We start from the raw sequence: 10,000 nt of genomic DNA on the forward strand, positions 1-10,000 counted from the left end.
AAACACTAGTAATGTCCTAAAATGGAAACCCCTCAACTACGTTCTTGTTAGAAGTGGGTGAGGAGGAAAAAGTAAAAACTGGAAATCAGGTAGGGCAGTTCATTTCAGCCTTTAGGGTCTGTAGCACACAGTAAAACCGATGCATGCGTGAAATTTACGAGAAGTTAAAAATGCAGCTGAAAAACTGGTAAAATGAACTCTGCGGGTGTTGTAGCACTTGGCACGACAGTGAACTGGAGATCGACGATCTGCGTTACAACACTGACGTCGTAAAATTTAGGTTCCTGAACTTTGTAAGGCTTCCTTTGCCGCGAAACTGCTCAAGTTAATTGCTCGCAAGCTGCGAAGATCTGTTGTCGCTTAAGTAGAGCCATTTGTGGTTTAGGAATTGCATACGGCACATATCACAAAGTGTCGCTCTCAGGCATGGCCGGTTTACAGTTATTTCTCCAGGGTGAGATAGGACGTAGGATGAAAAGGCGCTTCTAGTCTCAGTCCACATTTAATCTCACCCACCCACCCGACCCACGCATGTGTATGAAAGGGGAACAAACCACAATACCCGGAGTCTCCCCCACCCCCTCTGCTACTCTTCACCGTTTCTTTAACGTCCCACACTGTTCTTTATTGTTTTTTTGAGGAAAGGTTGTGAGACGGAGCCTACTGTGTTAATAGTCCTTGAAAGTCGAACCAGTGCGGGTGTATTTCAAAGGAAGCACTTTCTTCTCAGTTATTTTAAGACCCTGAGAGTATTGGACCGGCCGGAATCGAACTGACGAACTCCCGCATGGCACCCCGGTGCTCAACCCGTGACTGAGCCACCGGTACGCTATCAGTTAGTTCAACATAGTTGCATAATGAACAAAAACCGTGGACGATTAGTCTTGAACAGCGTTGGATCAGAGAAGATCGTGATCAGTCAAAATTGATTCAACAATATTTATCAGTCGACCAATAGTCTATTTGACTTTCATAAATGATTGCATAACAAAGCTAATTACTGAGGTGCCGTCATCCGGCATTTAGTCATATCCGGCTAAACGCTCTCAACATCGTTGAATGTTGTGTTTGGCAAATGGTTCATAAACATCAAAACATTCTGCTAACAAACAATATTTCGGGTTTAGGGGGGTCAAGTAAACGTGCACCTTATAATAACTACACTTCAATAAGTCTCAGGCTTGTGTAGCCTAAAAAGGAAAGTTTGTCAAGTTATTCAAAGGAACTGTCGAGCAGCATCAGTGGTTGTTTCAACAGGAGCTTTTGGAAGTAGATATATATCAAAGGAGGGAGTTAGTGCAAAGGAAATAGTTTATTGACCATCGTGGGGGGACTGAAAAACGGTTAGCCCTTCGCTCTGAGGGAAGACATTCGCTCGAAGCTCAGGAGATTCTATAAATTGTAGGGACAGCGCACATCAAATCAAATAATGGCAGTTTAAAAACAAGCGACAATTATTCGCCAAAAAAATTCATAACACTTGCCAGTCTATCTGGCATTGATTGAAACACTGAAACGCCGATAACCGTGACATATATATAACTAAAATGATAAATGCAAAGTTTAAGATTGGTGGTTCTGTAACATGTGAAAAGCAGGCTACTAAAACACTTTCATCGGTGCATGTTTATGAGGGTTTGTATGGGGAATTTAGCGATCGTTATTTAGGGCATTTAAATAGAAATAAAAATACAACAGAATTTCTTACCTTGCCTCCTTGTCTTATTTATGGTATGTTCTTAGCATTTCTGGCCGTTTCAGCGCGATTCTAGGGAGTTTTAGTTCTACCGTTGCTCTAGTTCCCATAGAGAGAGAAAACAGCGAACCTACAACCCTCTGGAATAGCGCTGAAATGGCCAAAGTACGCCACAAAAACACTGACAAGGTATCGAGAAGACAAGGTAAGGCAATTATGTTCGATTCATGTTCTTTATCTCAAATTCTCATACAAACGCTTATAATTTTAACTGATCGTGATGCTCAAATTACATCGTTAGCTTGGGTATCTCTGGCGAGAACGCTTAACTTTCCAAATAAGTGAACCTTCGAGGGGTCATGTTGCAGAGACATGTTGCAGCGACATGTTGCCGCTACAAAAAGGTGTGTAGTACGCACTGAGGCGACATGCATTAAGGTCTTGTAACGGGGACATGTAGCAGGGACAAAATCACAACATTTGCACAAACATGAAAATGTTCCGTGAATTTTTCAGGGATATGTTGCAGCGATATGTTGCAGCAACGTGTCCCATGAAGTTCAACTTGTTGACACGCTTCGCGGGGACAAAATCACCCCCAAACTGGTGTTGCACAATTACTGATAAAAAGTATCCGTTCACACGAGGGGACATGTTGCTACAACATATCCCTGGGGCATTTACCCGCAATATTTTCATGTGTGTGCACATGTTGTGACTTTCTCCTTGCTACATGTCGTCTCAGTGCGCAATGCACAAGTTTTTTGTCGCTGCAACATGACCCCTCGTGTCTACCCACCGAAACCTTCCTGCAATAAATGAAAAACTTAATTCTTAGGCTCAGATTAATTGCATTAATCCCTTACCCAAGTCGAAACCATGGCCTAATTAACAATTATGTATATATCAATTATTTTCATATCAATTCGACGGAACTTATCATAAGTTCAGGGCAAAAACGTTCATCACTGTCGATGAGCTTTTAAATCTTTTCCTACCAAAACTGCACAGCTCATTGACAGCTGTGGTCATTTCGGTTTTGTGTTCTTTGTTTATCTGACTTAGATCTTGGAAACAACACTGAACAACAATCACGGCCGAACAGAAAAGCGGGTCACTACAAGAGTTAAAATGTAGATTAAAAGTGAGGCCGACCGTCTGTAAAAAAGTAACCATAATTAGACTAATGGAGACAGCAGGGAACCAGCTGAGGACGAATGACGATAATAAGAGAAAGTTACACAATTGGACCAATATTGAATCAGCAAACTATAAATTTGAATTTGAAAAGAAATTCAAAGACTCCAGCGGAAATAGAACACTAAAACAAAAATGCTATTCTAATATTACCAAGATGATCCATAGTGAATTTTTGGCCACTCTTCTCGGAAATTTAACCTGTTCTTTCCTTTTCAAAAAGTAATCCTTTTCCATACTTATTTGCTTAGGCTCTTTGTCGATAAACTTCAATGTTATCCTTGTCATCAGTGCGAACAAGCTGACAAGACAGAAAGTCCCGCTGTAGTAGGAAGAAGCTGCACTCCGTAACCAGCGATCAGGCTTTCTTTTCTTTTGAGAGGGCGCGAAAAGTACTCAAAAGAAAAGAACACCTGATCGCAGATTATCCGCAATTTTATTTTTTGTTTTAAAATGGTTTTAAGAGTTCTTTTACTAGACCAAGACAACCTCAACGAGCCTCTTAAGTAAGAAAGTAATAACATGAATTATTATTTTCAATCCAGGATATTGCGTCTTTTTGTGTTTTGACTCCACTATCAGCGCATACACTTCAGCGAACGCCTTGCATGGAAACTGTTTACGTGCCGTTTCCTAACCTGCGATCAGGCCCATTTCTATCTTCGCGCATATGTTCTCGGCTTATGTGGTCGCTCGCCAACTCCACAGTAGGTACCACGTGAAGCTAAAGTAGAGCCTCATCGCAGGTTACGACGTTTCGTATGAAATTGGAACAACTTCCTCAGACGCCTTCCAAACAATTTTGTATTTTTCCAAAGTGGCTATTTCCACTAAAATAGGGCCTTCTCTATACTTGTGAGCATTATTCAGCTAAAATAGCAAATTTATACTCTCCCTTTGAAGTTTGTAGAGAGAATATTAATTTTAGACCTGAAGATGGTGTATTTTCCCAATTTTTTTAAAACCATAATTTGGCTAAAATTTGACAATATCCAAAACACTAATGCCCCACTGCAGAGGACCGCGACACCATTTTTGGAATGAAAAGTTAATGCCATGAGGCATGATCTTAACAGAAGCTCTTAAAATGACCACTTGAAATACTCAATTCTTGCAGAGTTGTTTATAAAAAACGTTGTTGCTATTTTAAATCTCAGAGAGCTTCCTCTATAACACGCGACGTAATTTTAGCAGCGATGATTAAAGTTCCTCTTTGTCAAAACACCTTGCACGTGAGCTCATATTGTTAACCCGACATTTGGAGACTAGCTAAGCGGGAAAAAAACGTAATAAGAAGGCTGAAATTTTTATAAAATGCAAATATATCCCAAAGGCGAGCAAATTTTGAGTTTATGAAGGCCAATAGTGAAATTTATGGAAAGTGTCAGTAGCCCAATTGTTGTGCAACTGACAAAACTTTGAATCACTATGACGATCTCCTCATGCCATCTTACAGATTGGCCTACTGGGGAGCTAAAAAGCCGGAAGCTGTTGTTTTTCTCCAGCTATTACGTATTCGTTTCTCTTCTCTGTTTTTAACGGTTTGAATCACTGAAACTCAGTAAACTCCGAAAGAGACAAAATAAAACAGCACGTCGGCATAGTTTTAGCCCTTGACAGCCGTGACCCAATGAAAAATCAACACAACATTCACTTGATTTTTTTTCGGACGAAATGGTCCGTTTCCTGGGTAGTTATTGTAACGCACGGTACATATGGACTTGTGTCATCTGCATCAAGTCGATCTAGCGAGCCCTCGCAAACGTACAAGTTCAGGGCTGCGTTTTTACAGTCTGTGTGTGGTGATGGTAAAAACCATATACGGTACGTGACATGATAACCGCACTTAGCACGCCCCACTAAAACCTCATGTGTGGTCCCACGATTCCACCCATTTCGTTTTCTCCCCTTGTTTAGCCGTTTTTAAAGTCGGAGGAAGAGCTCTTCGACGTAAATCTAGCGCATGCTGCCTCATTGGCACAAAATAATTAACATTGACGGTGACACCGCCTCAAAAACTAGATTCGAAATAAGTTCGTGCAAGTGCCAACAGTCACATGAGCTATGACCTAAAAAAATAGTTTGTCCCTGACGACCGTGAATTGCGCAATTCATTTCGATTGTTCATTCACAGCATCTACACTGGTGCAAGAACCGGTAAAGACCGTTTCAACCCACTTCTCTCAAAAATTTTCTCCTAAATGAAGGACTACGTGCGATCTGATGCACAAGTCAACGAGTTTCAAAACAATATTTTGGCTCTTTGCAAATGATTTTCTCAGATCGTTTTGCAATAGTTTTGTACGTGAGCTCCTGATTGTATGATGGGGTATGATGAACGTACACATCATCACGACACTGAGCAAATTAACTAGGGAGCAGACACGGACTGCAACCGGAAGTGAGCTGTTCCTTTTTTAATTTGTACATGTACTCACACAATCACATTTTATTTTGATAAGCATCTTTGCTCCATTAAAGATGATTAGTTTAGAAATCTGGGAGACACTGATCTGGGGAAAAATGGTTACTAATGCACTGGATTACGCAAATCGTATAATTCTCTTAATATCTTTTTATTCAATCTACAAAGGAAAATATCACAAAATTTCAGCTTGTGTAAAGTACAACGAAATATGGACTAAAGCGCCTAATTCAGTTTCTCATATCATTGGTCACCTACTTCTGTGACGATATCCAGGATATCCAGTAGCTTCAGTAGTCCTCAAACTTCGATTACCACAGTTTAGCACAAGTATAAAAACAGTCAATTGATCCGTTGACAAAACGCCCCCGAAAAAAGTGAACTTTACGCCCGCGCTAGTTATGTCAAGAGTTTAGCATGCATTTGAGCATCCTCTTGCTTGATTCTTTTCAAAGCTAAAGAAGGAAAAAGATAAGTATTCACTGAGAAATCAATTTACAAGGTGGTGTTCACACGCAACATACTGGCCTCAGTTGTTCCAAGGGTGGATAGCGCTATCCACCGGATAACTCACTTGGTTTTGCTAGTGTTTATCGGCTGGATAATGATTCATCTGGTGGATAGCGTTATTCACCTTTTGAACAACCGAGGCCATGTGGTGCGTAACTTTGATCTAGGATCATGAAGACTAACGGGACTACCTCATCTGTAGGTCACAGGCTGAGGTTAGTACACGGCGGTAAGAGTTTAAAATCTTGACAATACGTAATACATCAAATCATCAAAATACATGAATCGAGGGGGGGGGGGGGGGGGGGTTTGGGTGGTGAGGAGGCCAGGAACATAAATAAAAATGAGACTTCAAACCAGACCGATTTTGCATTTCTTTCAACTGCTCTTCCTTGTCCCCTTGGGCCTTCAATCTACTCATAGTTAATAGAGAGGAATGGTTATGAAACCCGACAACTTTCTTTGTTGTAGGTTTTTGTTCTCTTTTTTGGCCTTGACCGTGCACGAAACATTAGGGACTTTAAGCAAATCGCTACGGCTGGCGCTAATACGGCTGCCGGAAGTAAATTTCCCCCAAAATGAGACACTGCGCATGTACGTCGGTTGCATCCAGCCGTAGTAGAGCCGTAGTAGGGACTTTAAAGCAAATCGCTACGGCTGGCGCTAATACGGCTGCCGGAAGTAAATTTCTCCCAAATGAAACACTACGCATGTACGTCGGTTGCATCCAGCCGTAGTGTGAAATCTGACTACGTGAGTCGCGATGTTTTGCCGTAGTGGCTACTACGTCGGGTTTATTTCGCTTCTCTGGCCCTTTTCAACGGACATCTCGGCGTTTTAAGAATTCCATTGGATACTATATCCTTTAAAGTCAATTTAAGTCAAGGATTGTGTCAAGGTTACCTCTCATAAGCTTGTAAATCCGTATTATGAACTTACGATAAGTTTTGGCAAAGGTGTTGGAAGTGAGTTCAGCACGTGGTTGTTTTTCTTCGGTTAAGTTTGCTTTGAGGATTTAGTGAAGATGTTCTATATCTGGATACTATACGATGCTATTTTGCTTGTTTGAGTATAGATACATGTGTCTTTTTCACTCGATATTCTTTGAGATATTTTTCTCTGAAATTGTATATTTCATCCATCAAATTGTTGTTATTGTATAAGGTGTATAGTATTTGCTTTTGCTCAGAAATATTCTGTTCGTCCTAGCATGGCGAACAACGGCCGTCGTCCTTTCAGCGAAGCCATTTGAAGGTAAGAAACTAAATAAAAGAGATTTTAAACACCTTTAGCCCATGTTTTCTTGTATTTTGCTTTGCTAAACTTAAAATTTAGCAGACCGCCGAGGCCGAGACGTAGTCTCCCCAGACCTTTTCAATCACGGCAGCCGTAGTAGCACCATCCGTAGTGATTTGCTTAAGGACGTTCGCGCCAATTGTTTCTGCGCATCCTAACTGCGCACGCAAATGCACACGCCACGTCATACACGAGCGCGCGCGCTAAGTAATTTAATGAGAAATGGTAGGGCAAAAGGCCATTGCTATGGCTTTGCCTGGATTTAACGGTCTTGGACGTTCGGTGACCCCAATTTTTCTTTCCAGAAACGGATTTTATTTACAATTATCTCCACGTTGTCCAAAAATGAACAAAAAGTCAATGTGGGAAGTTAAAAAACTTTCAAGATTTCTGCTCAGGGGACATCAAATCCTGCCATCTTGCGGCGGCAAGGCGCGTGAAACTGTGGTCGCTAAATGCAAACTTGATCTTTAAGGAACCTCACCAGTTGACTAAATTCACTTAATAAGTCCACTTAAACAATATTTGGCAGAGAAGATTTCACTTCAAAGATTTAATGGCAATATATTTGGGTTTACAGACACTGGCCTTATTCGCTAACGAAGCCCCGATTTTGTCACATTTTGGGTGTTTTTCCGGGCATGTTCTCTCCAAAACGAAGTCGGTGACCCCCCATTTTTTTTACATTTCTGACATAACTAACTCATCATCTTACAGTGGTAAAAGTTTCAGAAAAAAATCAATGTTAGAAAAATTTCGCGCGAACGTCCTTAAACTCCCTAGTGTGAAATCTGACTACGTGAGTCGGGATGTTTTGCCGTAGCGGCTACTACGTCGAGTTTATTTCGCTTCTCTGGCCCTTTCAACGGACATCCCGGCGTTTTAAGAATTCCATTGGATACTATATCCTTTAAAGTCAATTTAAGTCAAGGATTGTGTCAAGGTTGCCTCTCATAAGCTTGTAAATCCGTATCGTGAACTTACGATAAGCTTTGGCAAAAGTGTTGGAATTGCGAAGGGAGTCAAGTGAAATATTCGTGTTCAGCACGAGGTTGTTTTTCTTCGGTTAAGTTTGCTTTGAGGATTTAGAGAAGATGTTTTATATACCTGGATACTATACGATGCTATTTTGCTTCTTTGAGTATTGATATATTTGTGTTTTTCACTCGATATTCTTTGAGATATTTGTCTCTGAAATGATATATTTCATCCATCAAATTGTTGTTATTGTGTATAGCTTAGAAATAATCTGTTCGTCCTAGCAAGGCGAACAACGGCCATCGTCCTTTGAGCGAAGCCATTTGGCTGTGAGAAACTAAATGAAAAAGATTTTAAACTCCTTAGCTCATGTTTCCTTGTATTTTGCTTTGCTAAACTTAAAATTTAGCAGACCACCGCGCCGTACTCTCCCCAGACCTTTTCAGGCACGGTAACCGTAAGCCGTAGTGATTTGCTTAAGCTCCCTAATGGTTGTTTACTCCGTACTGAGGAACTAACCAATAGAATCGTGTTGGTTACGTAATTCATGCATAGTGTATGAGCGCAAAACAAAAGATTTTGCACGGTCGTGGACTTTCTAACCTAAATCTTGGCATCTTTGTTTGCTCCTTTGATGTTTGCCGAGCTTCAACTGAAACCAGTCCCCTCTTTTAACTTTGATCTATTGCTTTCTTATCTATTTCACCTTTTCTCATACGTTTACGCCCAAGAGGTTCTTGATGTTCGTAGATGAACACAGATTAAATCTAAGCACACCTGATGGCTTGAAGAAGCGTACCTCTACGGTAGTGAGTCAGTGGGTCACGATAGGAAAAGAAATATTTTACCAAAACAATTACTAAGTGAAGCTATGATCCTCGCAAATCTAGCAATTGCGTAGACAAGCCTGAAAATTTTAAGACTTCAACGGGTTTTGAACCCTTGACCGCACGATACCGGTGCGACGTTCTAACCAACTGAGCTATGAAGCCACTGACGTTGGGAGATGGTCATCTGTGGGTTCTAATGTTCGCATGATGAATGAATCAAGGATGAAATAAAATATGAAATGAACCATATATACCGGTATACGATTCATTTCATATATCATTTCAGTGTTAAAACAATTATTGTAATTAAAAGGAACTTGATATTTGCATTGACTGTTTCAAGGTGATAGAATAACTGTAACTCTTACGTTCTATGCCATGCTCGAAATTTATCATGATGTCTCGGTCAAATGTAAGCTTTAACATCTCCTCCCCCCTCCCCCCCGGGCATTCGACTTTTTTGGAAAATTATTGTTCAAATCCCCCCCTCCCCGAACCAAAATACCGTTTCAATGCCCCATCATAGGTCCATTTCAGTAGAGGTGATCAAATACCCCCACCCCGAGGAAATTTTAAAGGTTACCATATTACTCTACTATGTGGTAGCTTTCTAAGGCCCGTCTTAAACGTCGCATTTTACATGTGCCGAATCTAATGCAAATGAAAAAATCTATTGCTTTCGCTCATTTGCATTTTTCGCTGTATTGTTTTCGCTCATTTAGATTCGGCACATGTAAAATGCGACGTTTAAAACGGGCCTAATGCCCTTGAAGTCGAGTGCCCAGAAAGTTGCAATAGACAGCACAACTTTTTTTCTATTATTCTGCAACTGCTTTATAACATATATTAAACATAGTTGACGAATTTTAATCACGAGTCATTAATAAGCACTTAATGACTGGCCCCAAGGGAAAGAGTGCGAGTTTTGTTTCCCAGAAAAAAGATCAGAGTAGTGGTATATCAGTGATATTTACTCAAACTTATTTTGTACAAATTTATTTAACGACGCTGCTGGCCCGTACAACGCAAAATTGCACAAAAATGCTCGGAAATGTTACTTTTGTTGCA

At 40.6% G+C, this 10,000-nt stretch overlaps 1 protein-coding gene across 1 annotated transcript in view; it reads left to right on the plus strand.

Moving 5' to 3' along the window:
- The first annotated feature begins 34 nt into the window (after positions 1-34).
- The window catches only part of LOC138027788 (uncharacterized), an 18,767-nt gene continuing 8,801 nt past the window's right edge, over positions 35-10,000 (plus strand). Inside the window, exon 1 of the mRNA XM_068875403.1 lies at positions 35-89. The gene's annotated coding sequence lies outside the window, so the exon portion shown is untranslated. The remainder of the gene's footprint in view (positions 90-10,000) is intronic.

The sequence above is a fragment of the Montipora capricornis genome, chromosome 12 (assembly GCF_036669925.1).
Source record: "Montipora capricornis isolate CH-2021 chromosome 12, ASM3666992v2, whole genome shotgun sequence".
NCBI classification, from domain to species: domain Eukaryota; kingdom Metazoa; phylum Cnidaria; class Anthozoa; order Scleractinia; family Acroporidae; genus Montipora; species Montipora capricornis.